This window comes from Thunnus albacares, chromosome 24, assembly GCF_914725855.1.
Source record: "Thunnus albacares chromosome 24, fThuAlb1.1, whole genome shotgun sequence".
Lineage (NCBI taxonomy): Eukaryota > Metazoa > Chordata > Actinopteri > Scombriformes > Scombridae > Thunnus > Thunnus albacares.
Genome location: NC_058129.1, coordinates 20,308,633 through 20,326,318, shown reverse-complemented (window position 1 = coordinate 20,326,318; position 17,686 = coordinate 20,308,633). Strand labels below are relative to the sequence as shown.

Sequence of the window (17,686 nt, the reverse complement as noted above, 5' to 3'; positions counted from 1 at the left end):
ATATTTGCTGCTTTTATGTTGTTCTTTTAATATCTGGATGTCTCTGCTTCTGATTGGACATTTATCTCCAATCAAAAAGACAAATCACATCTGTTTCTGCTCTTATAATAATAATAATAATAATAATAATAAATGAAATGAATAATATAAAAATAGAAAGTAAAAGAATCAAACAGCTCTTGGTTTGGTTTTGTCAGATTTGAGTTAGTTTGATTTCAGGAGCTTGAAGTAGAAGGTAAACCAGATTTTCAAACTAGTTTGAAATGAAAGACTGATGCTGCGCTGAAGAGAAATGATGACAAGTTTCAGAGTTTCAAATCCTCTGATCACGTGTTGTTGTTGTGTTTGATTCTTCAGTTGGGCTGAAACATGACGAGTCGTCGGCTGCTGAGCGTCTTCATCCTGCTGTCTGTCCTCACGCTGCTGCTGCCTGCAGCTGAGACACAAACAAACTCCAACTATTCAATCTGGATGACTTCAACTAAACACATTTTCATTCATATGTCAGTGCTTCCTTCTGACCTGTAGGGGGCGCAGTTTCACTCTCTGCACGTCTATCAATCAGTACAAATCCAAATAATGCTGCAGCTGCTAAACTTTAGGAAGATAAATCAAGACTAAATGGAAGGATGACACTTTTATGCTTCAATATATAGAATTATAATATACTCAACATATTATCTATGTTGGTTGGACCAATAGCAGCATTTGAAACTGACATCCTGACATTCTCAGCTCAAAGACAAACATTCCTCCTGCTGTCTATGTTTTCTGAGGATTCGTGCTGAAGATGAAACCTCGACTCTTCTCGTCCTCCCGTGTTTTCTCTGAGCGTCGTGTTTCTGTGACCTACAGCAGAGAGTGTTTGACAGCGAGACGAAGTCTCACACCTCCTTATTTCCACATCACTGAGTTCCTCACCAGCAGCTTTCTGATGCAGCAGAGACACAGAGGGGAGAGAGGACAGAAAGCAAAATAAGAGCCTGAAGAAGAAATCACAACAAAGTTCAGCTCTCAGCAGATTCCCTGAGCTTCTTCTTCTGTGTGTTTCAGGTGGAGAGGAGGGCGGGGTCAACACAGGTGAAGGTGAGATTTTAAATATCTCAAAATACTACAAACATGAGTCGTGTTGAAAACCTGCAACAGAAGAAGTAAAGGAGCTTTTTAGTCTGATCACCGAGGATCAATATCAGTCTGTCACAGCCGTATAAAATGGACAGTTAGTGTATAAAATGTGGTGCAGCTGAAGGAACTCTGCAATAAAATGAAAGATCTGCGGTTTGGAACAAGCGATGATCCACACTGATAGTTATTCCACTCACTACAGTCGTGTATACTGGGACATCTGCATAACTTCAGCAGCTGAATAGATCACTGAAGCAATAGAAATGATTCAGTTGGAAAAGGAAGCTTATGGAATACACTGACACATGGAATAAATCAATCAATCCGAGACCACCATTTTTATCTTATTTGATTTTTTTAGTCTTTTCTGACCTAAAAACTTCTTCTGTCGGTGCATGTCGCCTGTGCTGCAGGATGACAACTGAAGGATAGTGACGGTGTTTGAAGGAGGGCACTGGTGAAGGTTGGGTTAGATCTGTAAACTGGGTTGGATATGAAGAACCCATATGTTTACTGATGAATGATAAGAATTGTGTATCTTTTGTTTTTCTGTTTATTTTAAGTCCTTTTATCTTCATATCATCGTTACATTGATCATGAAAAGAAGGAAGTTTCACAAAAAACAATAAAACATCTTTGTCATGTTTTTGCAAATCAAAGCGAGCTGGAAGTCAATTCTTCATCTATATTTGTCCAGATATCAAACACACACGATGGTGTTTTTGTGTTTCATGAGGCCTCCTTGTTGTTAGAAATCATCTAGTTTCTTTTCTCCTGCTGCAAACAAAACAAACACGTTTTAATCGTGTAGCTGAAATAATCATTAATTGATTCAAAACGAAAGTCTGAATCAAAGCTGTTGAGTGGAAACAGAAATGTCACATGATCTTTAAAATCTGGATCATCTGACGCGTCTATGATTGGAAAAACCAGAAAAAGCTTTTAACAGAAAGCTTTTCCTGTTGAGCTTTTAATGTGAACCGTCAGCAGGAAGCGTCGCGGCGAGGACGAAGCCTGAGAGAGGACGAGATGATGAGACAAGCAGAGATGTGGAGAGGCTGCGGGGGAAGATTTCACAGCAGCGACACATGAACACGTCCTGCTGGGAAACAGCTGATCATCGTTCATTAATAAACACACTCAGACATTTTTAATAAACCAGCTGCTGTCAGCTGCTCCGACACAAAACTGTCGATACATTAACTTAAAGACGCAGAACGTTCTGTGAACATGAGTCCAGTCAGAAGAAAGTCTGTAGATTTATAACAGAGTGTAGAAAGAAGCTTTAAAAAGCTCCTATAAATAAAATGTGTCATCACTATTTGTTGTGATTTTAACTTCTGACCAACCAGTCCAGTTACAGGGTTTGACCATGTGACTCCTGGACGACACTTTCTAATCTGATCACATCAAGACCTGAAACAAACAGCGGCTGGGACCAATCATTCAAGAGTCAAGATTTAGTTTATTGTCATTTTCTTCTGTATCTCACAAGAAAAGAGATGCTGTTCCTCCAACACCAACAGGAAGGATAAAGATATACTGTCGATCTAAAACTTCCCTTTAAAACCACGATAAAAACATGTAAAAACAACAAAACAACAAGCAGTTAGCAGCACAGTGCATTAGCATACATTTAGAGATGTAGACAGCTGGTCCTGTCTGTTCCTGGTCCTGTCTGTTCCTGGTCCTGTCTGTTCCTGGTCCTGTCTGTTCCTGATCTGTCTGTTCCTGATCTGTCTGTTCCTGGTCCTGTCTGTTCCTGATCTGTCTGTTCCTGGTCCCATCTGTTCCTGATCTGTCTGTTCCTGATCTGTCTGTTCCCGGTCCTGTCTGTTCCTGATCTGTCTGTTCCTGGTCCCATCTGTTCCTGATCTGTCTGTTCCTGATCTGTCTGTTCCTGGTCCTGTCTGTTCCCGGTCCTGTCTGTTCCTGATCTGTCTGTTCCTGGTCCCATCTGTTCCTGATCTGTCTGTTCCTGGTCCTGTCTGTTCCTGGTCCCGTCTGTTCCTGATCTGTCTGTTCCTGGTCCCGTCTGTTCCTGATCTGTCTGTTCCTGGTCCCGTCTGTTCCTGATCTGTCTGTTCCCGGTCCCGTCTGTTCCTGATCTGTCTGTTCCGGGTCCCGTCTGTTCCTGATCTGTCTGTTCCTGATCTGTCTGTTCCTGATCTGTCTGTTCCGGGTCCTGTTTGTTCCTGGTCCCGTCTGTTCCCGGTCCTGTCTGTTCCTGATCTGTCTGTTCCCGGTCCTGTTTGTTCCTGGTCCCGTCTGTTCCCGGTCCTGTTTGTTCCTGGTCCCGTCTGTTCCCGGTCCCGTCTGTTCCTGATCTGTCTGTTCCGGGTCCCGTCTGTTCCTGATCTGTCTGTTCCGGGTCCCGTCTGTTCCTGATCTGTCTGTTCCTGGTCCTGTCTGTTTCTGATCTGTCTGTTCCGGGTCCTGTCTGTTCCTGATCTGTCTGTTCCGGGTCCCGTCTGTTCCTGATCTGTCTGTTCCTGGTCCTGTCTGTTCCTGGTCCCGTCTGTTCCTGATCTGTCTGTTCCTGGTCACGTCTGTTCCTGATCTGTCTTTTCCTGATCCTGTCTGTTCCTGGTCCCATCTGTTCCTGATCCTGTCTGTTCCTGGTCCTGGTCCTGGTCCCGTCTGTTCCTGGTCCTGTCTGTTCCTGGTCCTGTCTGTTCCTGATCCTGTCTGTTCCTGGTCCTGGTCCTGTCTGTTCCTGGTCCCATCTGTTCCTGATCTGTCTTTTCCTGATCCTGTCTGTTCCTGGTCCTGGTCCTGGTCCTGTCTGTTCCTGGTCCTGTCTGTTCCTGGTCCCGTCTGGTCCTGGTCTTGTCTGTTCCTGATCCTCCTCCCGTCTACCTCATTCACATCCGGGACAGTACGTACTGGCCAGTATGGACCCAGCAGACCCAGCTTCTCACCACAGGAGGTAAATGAAGTTCTGTATGCTGTGAGACCTCCAGCACTGAGCAGAAGGATGCAGCTCTGATCTGGCAGAGATTGTGACCACTTCAGCTGCAGAACCAGTCTCCGAGTCTGCTAGCCTCCAATCTACCTGTGGCCCCTAGTCTCCTGCCTGATCCTGCTCATCCTTTCTACGGGTCTCATCGTGCTGTTTTCTTGGGGTACCCTCGTCTAGGAGCCCCCAGAAGAAAGCAAGGGGTATATATATATATATATTTATTTATTTTATTACTGATAAAATCTAAGAAATATGAGAAATAAACTCTTTGTCTCTATTTTCACTAGTTGAACTTGTGTTTTACTGATCATCCTCCTTAAAGGGCTGATACGTAAGATATTGGTGTAGCTATTTATTTGACACTTAGCCCAATTCATAGCAAGTAGTGGTCACAATGTGATTTTATAAAAACTCATATTTTAGTATTTGAATGAAAGAAATTTCCAAGTCTTTGATGAGAAGTGAAGATGTTTTAAAAGTTTTGTGATTTAGAGTTGAAATGAGTTCAGACGGCAGCTTCTTTTTGCAAACAAGAGAGGAAAAACTCTTCAAGACATTCTGGTCTCTTCAGATGTGAGAAGCTGCCCAGAAGTCCATGATAAGCTGAATTCTCCTTGTTATTCATGCGTTTATTGCAACAACACAAGCTGCACTAAAGAGTTGAGACATCCTCATTCAGCTCAGACCTTTAATGTAAAGGGACGTATAACTGTGCCACCAGTCAGGTGTTTATATGCTGAAATGTCCATGTGCTTGATGTTTGTGTTGAAGACAAAAGCACCGTTGAAAATTCAGATTTCACAACACAAAAACACTATTAGGAGACAGGATCCAACTTCTCCTGCAGCAAAACATTTTCTACAACACAGACACACAATTTCTAGTCTTCACTTCCAAGACTTTGAGAAAGTGAGCTGCAATAAGCGAGGTGGCTTCTGGATCTGTTGCTTCTGAAACGTTGTGGAAACATAAATGAAACACACTACGGCCACATGGACTGAATGAAGAGCTGCACTTCAACTCTTATTATTTAGCTTTGATACAATTTGTGTGAAATTCATTTGAGGTTTGTTGTTTTGGCTGGATTGATGTGTTTGAACTGAACCACCAGATGGCGCCATAATGTGTAAAGCAAACACAGGTAAGAATGCAGGTGACACAGATGAGGCCTGATTAGCAAATGATGTGATGATCCTATAGGATGGTTTGAAGCCAGTATTCCTGTTTGACCCTGATGAAGGTGTAAGTCCAAACGTTGGCTTTGATTCAGCACCATGATGTTTAAATAAAGTCTGGAAAGCTTTTCTACTCACATTCTGTGCTTTATGAAAATATACATGACAATAAACTATGTTGAGGGAAAAACAATGGCAGGAGCACAAGATATTTAATGATCCAATGAGACAGACTCATTCAAAGAATGACATCATAGTAGCAGGCTCTGCAAATGGAAACAGTTGTCTCTCTCAAAACTACGTAGTGCACCTTTAAATAAACTGCATATGATCACAGTCATTTAGTTTGGTTGTGGGTTTTTCCAGGGAGCCCACAGAGACACGAGTGGACTCCAAGGCTGGAAAAACACTGACTTACCCGACCTGATTCCAGTAGGAAGTATATGATGTGTCCACCTTTTAAATGCAGGATGTGAAATATTGATCCACAAAGCTGATGTTGGCAGTGTCCAGATACAGGCCTGCTGCCACCCACATCCTGATCATGTTTCACATATTGGCCCTCAGGGTTGGTAGATTTCAATGGTCTTCACAGCACACACAAAGTAAAGCATCACATGCTGCACATCACACAAGAACGCCATCTGACATCTGTCCAAAGATGTTCAACATTTATATTAGTTTCAAGCCCAAAGAATAAAGCTAAATACATGCTGTTGACTATTGTGGAGGCTCTGCTCTTTTACATCCCATAATCCCATGAATGAGCAGCAGGAAGGCAGCTGCAGCTGGCTTTGTAATCCACAAAGAGTCCATCAAAAACAATCCCCAAAATAATTCACTACAGTCACTAAACAAAGACAAACACTCACTTATTAAATGCAGTTTTTAACACAGTTGCACATAATTGTGTTTTTCTCACCTTCAGAAACCACTTGGCTCAAACACATTTGATTTGTGTGGATTTTGATCACATTCAAGAGTGTTTTTGTGATCGATTGATGATTGATGAATAAATATGATCAGCTGACCGATCCATAAACACATTACATACATAGTAATGAAGAGCAGCAGACTGTGGTTAGCTGGCGGCTAACGGCTAACTGAACAGGCTGTACGACAAACGTGCACGTTCACGTCACTTCCTCTTGTAAAATACAGCAAACAACGTGCACATAACAGCGCTGCAAACCTCACTTACCGGCAGCTGAAGTTCTCCCTTTTTACAGTGAAATGAAATCAAATCATTGTTATTTCTCCCGCCAAGCGTCTGTCTGCAGCAGCATCTCAGTTACTACTGTTAGGACACGTCACCATGACCTCAGGTGAAAGGTCATCATGTGACTGACGGCAGCGGCCATGACGGTCATTTTATTTAGAGATAAATTATTATTAATTGTTAAATGTTCTTCTTGAAGGGCCACGAGCAGGCCTTCACAAACATTAAATCAATAAATACATACAAATAAAAATAAATATGACTTGACAAAAGGGCAGTTTGGACATCAAGGGGCAAAGGTCAACCCCCCCCTCCCCCCAGGTATTACTGTCAGTGCTGTATGTGGAGAGTTGTAGTTGCTGACAGTGACCACTGGAGGGCAGTGATCATGACAGTTTCTCTGTGAGTCACTTTAACAGTCAAATTACATCCAGATCAATATGAAGCATCAATGTTTGTATTGATGACATCACTGCTGGTATCAGTGTGGTTAACAGCAGTCATTAGTACAATTCTAATAACAATATTTAAGTATTTTATCAATTAAAAACACTTCCTGTAATCTGTGTTCATTAAACTGACAGCATGCAGTTTATCTTTTCACCAGCAGAGGGCGCCAAAGCTTCATCAATGAAGAGTAATACTCCACCTTTAATGCACATATTAGATACATTCTAACTGTACTGATCAATAATCAATCATTATTCCTGCAGTTATGATAAGTGAGTCACATGTGATAATAATAAAGATAAAGATGTGTCGAGGCTCCTCAATGATCCTGTTAAAAGTCACTTTGATCACAGTCTGATTCTTCTGAGCCGACTGACTGCAAGGACTACAACTACCCATGATGCCCTGCTCACTGAATCAGCCAATAGCAGGCCTCCAAAGGTAACGTGTCAGCGCTGAGGTCATCAGTGCGCAGACTCAGAGCTGTTTCACAACAACACTGCTGCTGTTTCCTGTTAAATATCAGACTGGAATTATTACATGAAAAATATCAACTGGTAAAAAGTCTGAACTGTAAATAAATGAGAAACAGCTTCAGCTTCTTTTGAACTTTCATCCTGTAAAATTCTTCCTTGTTGTTTTCTGCTAATTTCAACCTGAAACTAGTTAATAATATGATGCCAAACTTCAGCCCTTCCTTTAAAGATACTATTTAAGAAAATGACTCTTATTCAATTGTTTTATGGAAACATTTCACATCCTCAAGTGTAAATTTACTAACAAAAAACAATATTTGCTGTAATTATAAAGCAGATGGAACATTATATAAACACTATCTCAACCTTCTTAAAGAAGAAACCCGTCAAAAGCATTAAAATCTGTAATATTGATCTTTATCTACATTCATCTCCTTTCTAACTGATGACTTGATTTATTTTGGCTCTTTTTTCTTTCTTTTTTCACTTGTTAGATTCTCCTTGTGACTGGTTTTCTGGATTCATGTTTCACATTTGAGGCTCAGATCTACAATTGTAGGACCAAGAACTTGAAACTTGTCACCAGCTGCTTTTGTCTTTGCTGTGAGCAGTTTGACTAAAGAATGATGTTTGTTTTTAGAGGCTCAAAGAAGGAAGTTGGATCCTCTGGAAATGCTGTTTCATCTGGACTCTAAGATTTCAATCTCAGGTCTCATTATTATTATTATTGTCAGGTCTCAGCTGCTCAGAACTCAAACACTTCCAGAAATGACATCAATAACCAGCAGATGTCATATTGTTGGAACTTTTTTCATGTTTCATCGGTCAAATAATGATTGTTCCAACATGCTCATGAAGACTTAAAGCTTGGTGATGTTTGATCTTTTTCTGAGGGTCAACAAATCCCATGAAAAGACCAAAACCAAGAATGAATGAGTTGTGCTGCTCAGTATTGTCTGTGTAGCTGAAGCCTCATATATCTTATTCCTCTGTTGTTGTCCAGAAACTATTAAAAACACAGCAATGAGCCACAGTGTTGCACTGGGTGACATGTTCCTTCATTCCAGTGAAAATGGCCTCTGTAGTTCATGTTGAGTCACCGTCCTGCTGCTGTAAATACTCACTAGAGCACCAAATCCACATCTGGAAGTTACGGCAGCGCGTTGCTGCCACCATGACAAAAAAACTGCTCAGTTTCTCCACATAAGCAGAAAACTTTCTCCTCTTTTTCATCCTGTTTCTAGCTGTCTGTCATTATTCATAACATGAGGTCCAGTTGTAGTTTTGACTAATAATTTCATAATGAATCATTTCTTCATGAGCTCTTTTTGAACAGCAGAGGAGACATCAGCACATAAAGATAACACACATCACTTGCAGAACCAGTTGTTTTTCCTCATCATAACCAGTAACTTTCTTCTTCTAATGAAAAGCTTTTCTCTCGTATCCACAAACTCAGCAAATATTTCTTTCTCATGGTGGCAGCGATACACTCCCATAGAAAATAGTCCCAAACTAATCCCATATATATTCCTGTTTGAATAACATTTGCTTCAAACTACAAAACCCTGTTGTTTTAGGAAATCATTCAGCTTTTTTAAAACATTTTCAGTGGGAACAAATGGGATAGGAGGTTGGGTAGGGAGGTTGTAAAGTATTGAGAAATGATAATTCATTCATTTGACAGGATTTGTTGACACTAATACAAACATATGGTATTGTCAGCCACACACACACAGCTGAGCTCCTATAAGCATGCATGAATGAGCGCAGTCCTTGTTGTATTTGTGCTGTCAGCTGCTCCTGGCCGGGATCACAGAGCCTTTATACACATGAAGAGCTGAAAAATGATGCTTACTTTTCATCAGCGTTGATTCAAAATGTAGCTGGTAGACAACAAAGACAGAGAGGCTACATGAACAGAGATTCAGCAGCGGCAAATATTACTATGAAGTCAATTTCACACCAAGATGTGAATATGATGAGTCCAGATAGCAGAGGGACAAAATAATAGAAACACCTACTGTAATAAAATACATAGTCGTGCATGAATACTGCCTTTGTAAAGTTCATGATGTTTACTTTTTAAAATGAATGCACTATATTGTAGATAGTTTCTGTTATTTAGTCATTTTATCAGTAACATATATGTTTGTCTTTATATATTTTGATGCTACAACAGTCTCAGTTTATCTCAGGTCTCAGCTATTGAACTGAAGCGTACACGGATCTCTCTTCTTCCTCAACTCTACATGTTTTCACTACAGCTTTAAGCATAATTGCATCATATCTTTTCAACAGTGGTGAAAATGTGCTGCTGTGTGTTTCAGGTGTGTTTGTCTGCTTTCTGCAACTTTCTGTAAGAGTGTTTATCAGATAAGAGTTCAGAGTACGGACCAGGAGGACGCTTCACTATAACACATAGAACTGGCTGTAAAGTTTTCCAGGTTGGCTGAGAGACTAAGAACAAGACTTTCTAATGAGTTATAAGGAAGTTCAGGTCTAGAGTTGATCATTAAGCTGCAGCTCCTCGGCCAGTGTCTGGAGGAATGTGAGTATTAATATGACTGGGAGGACTGGATTCATTTAGGCTGACATATTCTTCACAGCCAGGTTTCACTAAGACAATAAATCAATATGATGATCTGAGATTAGATCATTTATTAATACGGCTTTAGATGACAGAGATCTAATGTTTTAATTCTCCTGTTTTGTTGCAGTGTTGGTGTTAATTTCTATTAGATTTTTATGAATGAATCCTCTTCTGTTTCCTTTAGATTGAACTGGTTTAACTGGTTTCTATGTGGTTTTGGTGGGTACCTGCTCTGTGGGACTGAGGACTGAACGGACACAACGACGGCTGGCTTGACAATCTTAAATATATAAAACCTGGTTGGTTAAGAATTCCTGATGTGACTCTGTGTTTCAGTTAAACTTTGACTCATAATAAAAGCATAAAAGTAGAATCCTGACATCAGATCCTGATACAGAAACTGGACTTTGATACTCAGGTTGTTCTATGAAGGATTATAATTCATGTTAATGAGGCGTCTGTAGATCAGTAATAATTTTAATCAGTTATTTTATAACACAATGAACTCAATGACCTGTCAGTTAAATGTCTTAAATCTGATGAATCTAAATGTAACGTTCAGCTTCTCTTCACATGAACGTCATGATGAGTTATTTTATCTTTTATAAATCCTTCATCTCCGCCTGTTGGGGGTCACTTGGTCCGCAGCGTACACACACTGACGTAATGACGCTCCTGCCTGGGCGGGGAGGTGAAGAGGAGGCCGGGCACCTCCTCCCCCACAGGTCAGAGGGCGACTCCTCGGACGTGGACTCAGAGTAAAGTTGTACAGTCTCTTTGGACGAGGTTTTTACAGCATGTTAGAGTCGGAGCAGGAAGGTGGCTGTAGGTTACACATGTGTTCTATTAAAGCAGATGATCTTTGAGCTCTGAGCTGCAGGTTCACACTGGTTTATGGTTTTACTGGTGTCCAGGTTCAGTGTTTCAGTGTGACAGCAGCCTGCAGACACAGAGGACTGATGAAGCTCTCAGATGAATAAAGCTCTTTTTCTAAACAGACCTGGTCCAGACAGCAGAGAGCTGCAGAGAGACCACGTTCATGGGAAGAAGTTGAGTAAGTGGACTTTGTTTGGTTTGAATTCTCTTCATCACCATCTCTAATGTTTCCTCTTCATCACAAACAAGCTGCTGTTTGTTTGTTGGTGTGTTGACTTCCAGAACAGAAGAAGACTCATCATTTCATCACTGATTTCTCATGTCTTTGTTAATGACTCGATGCCACAAAGTTCATCCAACAGCAAATAGTCAGAATGACAGCTGGCTGCCTTTAAATCAGAGTCTACATGTAGAAACACACATTTGATTTGCTGATGACTGAAGAATAATAATGAACCTGTCTGTGTGTCTTCATCAGGTGCTGCAGGTTACCAACATGGAAAGGTATTAATTACACTCAACACTTCACATTACAGTTGATACTGTTTCATCCTCGCTGTTCAGTCTGACTCATAACAATAGTATTAAAGTAGAATCCTGACATCAGATCCTGATACAGAAACTGGACTTTGATACTCAAGTTGTTCTATGAAGGATTATAATTCATGTTTATTGAGGCGTCTGTAGATCAGTAATAATTTTTATCAGTTATTTTATAACACAATGAACTCAATGACCTGTCAGTTAAATGTCTTAAATCTGATGAATCTAAATGTAACGTTCAGCTTCTCTTCACATGAACGTCATGATGAGTTATTTATTCTAACAGCACACAGTTAAACACTGAGAAACCATCAATACAACAATAAATCTACAAATACATGAAGAATAAATGAGTGACAAACATCCATAAAGTGTCATCATGTTGTGAATCTTCCTACCTGTCCCTCCTCCTCTACAGGTGGAGCTCTGACTCGTTCCAGGAAACAGCTCACCTGTGGCAAACACTTTTCTGACAGACGTGGAGTGGAGAGTCTTTGTCTTCAGCAGTTTGGATGTTAACTGTAAGTTTGCTTTGTTTCATAGTTGAACTTTCTCTTTAGTAACTTCAGGGTTTGTTTCTTGCTGTGTGATGTTTTTATTTCATCAGAAAGTTTGGAGAACTCTCATGTTGGAAGATAAATCTATATGTTGTTAAATGATTGATTTACTGGAATCAAACAATATTAATGAACAGCTGATGATTATTTCCTTTCTTCAGCTCTCACAAATCAAACTAAATCTACTTTTTTAAGGTTGTTTCCAGCAGCATAAAGTCAGACACTACAGTATAGGCCTGCTACTGTTTCCTGTGAAAGCTTTAAATCAAATGTATTGTATTGACTGATGTGGAGGGACAGTCAGAGGACGTCATCAAGTTCAATGTTGCTACAATAACATGCATACAGTCCACTTGTGTTCTTGCTTTATAAGGACTTATTACTGGTATATGCAGTTAGACAGGAGCTGATGATGTGTGTATTTATTGCTTCATATATCTTTGTAATCAGAGTTCATCTGTAACTACTGAGTTTCTCTCAGAAGTTCACGTGTACCATCACCACATTAAAACACTGTCGGCTTTATGCACAATTTGATCCAAATTAAACTACTCAATTAAAAAAGGCTATAAAATAGTTTCACTTTACACCAAATGACATTTTATCTGTGTTGTTAAATGTCTGACAGCAGTTAAGATCTAACATCTGCTGCTGTTTAACAAGTTTGTATTTACTGTAAAAGAAGTCATATCAAAGTAAATGAGCCCTGATTCTAATCATTTAATACATTTGTGTTTGTGCGTCATGTGCACTACTAATGTGACAACAACATCAAAGAGAACTAATAGATAACTGAAACTATTGACATGTTGTTTATTGGTGTTGCATTGACTGAATATGAATGAAATTCAGTCAGTGTGAGTCAGTGGATGTAAATCCTCCTCCATGCATCATGTGTGCTGCTCTTCACTTCACTGCAGCTTCATGACGCCATCTAGTGGACTGATAGTAGAAGTACAGCAGCTGATGGCAGCTTTCTCTGACTCACACTATTATTACATAATCCATAAGTTAGGGCTGGAAGATATGGACAAAATAATACATCTCAGTTTCCTTCAGGCTTGGGCTCAATCATGACTTTGATGGATTTGAAACATCATATATTTTTAAGACAGTGAAGCAGAATAGAAGAGCTGCAGCACCTGCAGGCTGTCATCATTATGCATAAAATACAGGTTATCACACACAGCTGTTGACTATTAGTATCAGATGCTTCATGTTCATCCAGTTTGACTTTAATAATCAGTTTGAGCACAGAAAGGGCAGAAAAGTGGGCTCACTGATGTATCAGCTGTTTGTGTTTGTGATATCTGCTGACTCCCAGCACTTCAACTCTCTGTAACCAGAGATGATACATCGTCAACTAACACAAACCCACAACACACATCAGCCTGCAGAGTCATTTCATTGATCCAGACACTAATGACCTGATCAATGTTCTTACAGACACTATGTGTAAGATTTGAAGCTTTGTTGACTTTGGCTCCATCTGGTGGGAGGATGAAGAATGACAGTGAGCTAACAGCCTCCATGTGTTGGAAATATTGTTGAAATAGCTTCACTCTGCTTCTCTGTCCCTCTTTGTGTTTGGACTCATTTTACTAAAGTCATTAGTACAATTCTAATAACAATATTTAAGTATTTTCATGTCGTCTTTTTTGTCAGCAGACAACAGACAGGTTTCACTTTACAGTTTGAACAACTCACCTAATTAACATTTATTGGAAACAGCTGATAAAATCTGCAGGGATGTTTGTCATTTCAGCAGATGTTCAGCAGTAAAACTAAGAAACAAGCAGCATGTTGAAGTGCTGACTGAACACAGATTGACCCTGAGAGAAATAACTCTGTCAGTCATTATGAGATTCAAGTGAAGAGAAGATGAAGAATGTTACATTTAGAGCTGAGGATTTAAAGTCTGAGCATTAGTGATGTCAACATGAACAAAAGTTCATATTCATGCATTTTATCACTATTATTATTATTCTTTGTTCCTTGTCTTAGTTTGATTTAGGGAATAATTGTGCTCTCAGTTATGGAACTACGGTTCCCATAATGCTTTGGGGGATGTAACAGGAAGTATAGTATCATGGAATCAAATCAAATAATGGTCATAAATGTTTAGAGCTTGTGAAATAGTTTGTGAATGTATAAGATATTTATGCAGCTGTGATTCTTTCCCAGATGTCTTATTGATCACATGTTGGGGGCAGGCTGGAGAAACAGCCATAAAACCTTTTGAGTCCTTAAACAAACAAACTCTAAAAACTCTGGACAAAAAGCCAAAGCATCTCCATCACTATAGGATACTGGAGAAATACAATTTACTGAGCTTTGACAATTTTAGATTATTCTCAGATTTGTGCCTATAACATGTTAAATGGTTTGTCCTCCTCCACGATGTGACTTTATGTTCACTCGATCAGTAAGTTCCATTAGATCCTCCAGAATATCCTCTATAGATTGGACCATTTCATCACACTGCATCTGGACAATCAGCTTTCTCTGTGAAGCCACAACTCAGTGGAACATTTACCTGATGATATGAAGAGTTGCAGTTCCATCAGTATGTTCAAAACCAATTTAAAAATCTGCTAAAACTACTCAGCTCTGTAACCACTGACTCTGAATTTCATCTCATGGTCTCATGAACACAAATAATCTATTAATTCGACAAGCTCATATTATTAATTTCTAGTTGACATTGTGGGTGTATGTGATGTGTTATTGTGTGTAGCTTTGTCTTTTGTATTATGTGTCCTGTGTGTTTTTTGCTTTGTACTGTTTGTTATTGTGCTCTCATGTGTTTTAATTGTGACCTGCTGAAGGGACTGCAGATGAAGATTAGCTGCTAACTCTGGTACAGTACATCAAATGATAATATTTATGTTTAACACTGTACATGTACCCAATAAATACATGCATAAATAAATAAAGTCAGAGCTTCATCTGAACTTTTATTTCATATCAAACATCAACAAATGTACAAGTCAGAGTTTGAACATTGAGTTAAAGAGGAAGGACTGAAAGACTTCCTGATTCAGACAGAGGAGGAGCTGCTGCTTCGTCTGCTTACAACACACTCAAACCACATCCACCATGGAAACGCTCCACCATGGAAACGCTCCATCATGGAAACGCTCCACCATGGAAACGCTCCACCATGGAAACGCTCCACCATGGAAACGCTCCACCATGGAAACGCTCCATCATGGAAACGCTCCACCATGGAAACGCTCCACCATGGAAACGCTCCATCATGGAAACGCTCCACCATGGAAACGCTCCACCATGGAAACGCTCCATCATGGAAACGCTCCACCATGGAAACGCTCCATCATGGAAACGCTCCATCATGGAAACGCTCCACCATGGAAACGCTCCACCATGGAAACGCTCCACCATGGAAACGCTCCATCATGGAAACGCTCCATCATGGAAACGCTCCACCATGGAAACGCTCCATCATGGAAACGCTCCATCATGGAAACGCTCCAGCATGGAAACGCTCCACCATGGAAACACTCCGCCATGGAAACGCTCCGCCATGGAAACGCTCCGCCATGGAAACGCTCCACCATTTTGTTGTCTCTACTTACTGGGAGAGTCTGTCAGTTCCAGGAGTCACAGAGTGACAGTAAAGTCTCTTTCTATTGTGACTTCTACTCTCTTGGTTACAGCTGAGCCAGAAGCAGGATGATGTTGGAACGTCAACACAAGGCGATATAAAGCCTCAGCCTTTGATAGTGGACATAAAGAGTCAGACTGCGCTGTGAGCTCCCTGTTTGCAAAGTAACGGCCTGAAGATCAATCATGTGTGAGGAAATAATCAACAGAATAAAAATACATTCAATTCTTATTCAACATGACAGAAATGAGTCCAGTTCAGTCAGTTGGTTGATTTTTCACCAATGTTCTTCTAGTAGAGCTGCTCAGCAGAACAAGTTGAACTGTGGGACTCATTCTTCTGCTCTAACTGTGCCTGCAAGTGCACAGCGATGCAGCAGCAAAACACTTCCTGTAAAGGTTGGAGACAGCGGGTCGCCACTCAGCTTTTTACTGTGAAATGAAATGATGATGATTACAAATCAGAAAAGATGCATAAACAACAGTCACAGCAACGTTATTGTGAGAGTGAATTAGTAAGGTTAGGTTACTGGATTCACTAAAGTATTAAATAGCTGTCTAATAAGTCACATTGTTAATGGCAGGAGGAAAACTGCTATTGGCTGATTCAGTGCTTGAGGGAGAGGATTGTGGGTGTCGCGGCAGTTTAGCTCTTGCACTTGACTTCAATGAGGAAAGAGACACTGTGGATATAGTGTTGTCAGACTGTCTTTAATGCTCAGAGCGGCTCACTCACACTGATACAGACATACGAGCTGCTGTAGAGGAGTGAGCCCCGAACAGTGGAGCCAAAACTTCTTCATGTGTTTCTCACCAACCTCTACTCTATGCATGATTACACCCAAACACACATGGCAGCATCTGTTTCACAATAAACACATGTTCACACAGGAACATCTGTTCAGATGCACAAACATGATTTCTATGACTGTCACTGAGCATTTGAACCTTTCACAAGTTCACACAAGCATCAGAGATGTTGAGGAGACGCCCTGCAGGGCTGTGATTGGCCAGCAGTAACAGGAAGTGGTCACTGAAACCTGCAGAGCAGCACGTCTGCAGGTTTCAGGTTTGTGGGTGTCGACAGAGAAGAAGATAGATGTTAATTAATTTTTGGCAGATTGTCTTGCTTGAAATGATCGAATTTCACTAGTTCAAAGAATATTTAGTAGCGTTTCCAGTAGGGGAGTTTTTGCAGTGTAGATTCTAACGCTAATGAAAGTTAATTGAAGATCATCTTACTGTTGCTTCTGTCTTTAATCATTTTTTTCTTGAGTCTGTATATGAGTAGCAGCTAGACAGATCACACAGACACTTTAGACTTTCAGCCTCCACCCAACACAACCATCAACACAAGCAGCTCACGTGCAATCACACTTCTCTATCTGCACTGTTTCCTGGTGGATAATCAATAACAACTCCATATATGGTGTCATGTCTGTCTTGTGCAGCTTCCTGTTCTTGCATTCAGTTCCTCTTTCCAACCATCATTTCTTTAGAATCACTTCATGTAAACGTTTCTATTCTTTCCTAACAGATGAGAAACTCATTTCATCTACACGAGACAAAGTGCATGATCTTTACTTAAAACAGAACAATGTGCTTCAAGCATATAAAAGGTCATAGATAAGGTCAAGAGTGCAAATTGATCAGTTGAATACACTTCTACACTGGATCAATCATCAAAGTATTAATACAATAATAGAGTCATTTCTCCTCTAATATCAGTTTTTCTTCCTCACTGGAATCCAAATATTCCAAAAGGTCCAAATTAAGGGTCAAAAAGCTGCATGGAGCCAAACTAACAGCAGGACGAACTGCTTCCTTCACTAACTGCTGACTCATCAGCTTTTTACATCTGACTTCTGCACTGCAAAAAAGGAAACTCAAGAAAGTTCTAATATCTTATTTTAGGATGATTAAACCTTATTGTTTCTCCTCAAAGACAAATACTCCTGTCAGGCAGCATCTGCACTGCAGGTTATTAGACTTGTTTCAAGGTAACTGCTCTTCATTTGTCTTAGTAAGGTATTCAGTCTATTTTCAGCTCCAGCTGACAAGAAACAAGTCTTAAAAGTGGATT

General features: G+C 40.3%; 1 protein-coding gene across 1 annotated transcript in view; it reads left to right on the top strand.

Moving 5' to 3' along the window:
* Window positions 1-10,789: 10,789 nt before the first annotated feature.
* LOC122976060 (NLR family CARD domain-containing protein 3-like) overlaps window positions 10,790-17,686 on the top strand; it is a 395,924-nt gene continuing 389,027 nt past the window's right edge. Inside the window, exons 1-3 of the mRNA XM_044344327.1 lie at window positions 10,790-11,054; window positions 11,355-11,380; window positions 11,838-11,940. The gene's annotated coding sequence lies outside the window, so the exon portion shown is untranslated. The remainder of the gene's footprint in view (window positions 11,055-11,354; window positions 11,381-11,837; window positions 11,941-17,686) is intronic.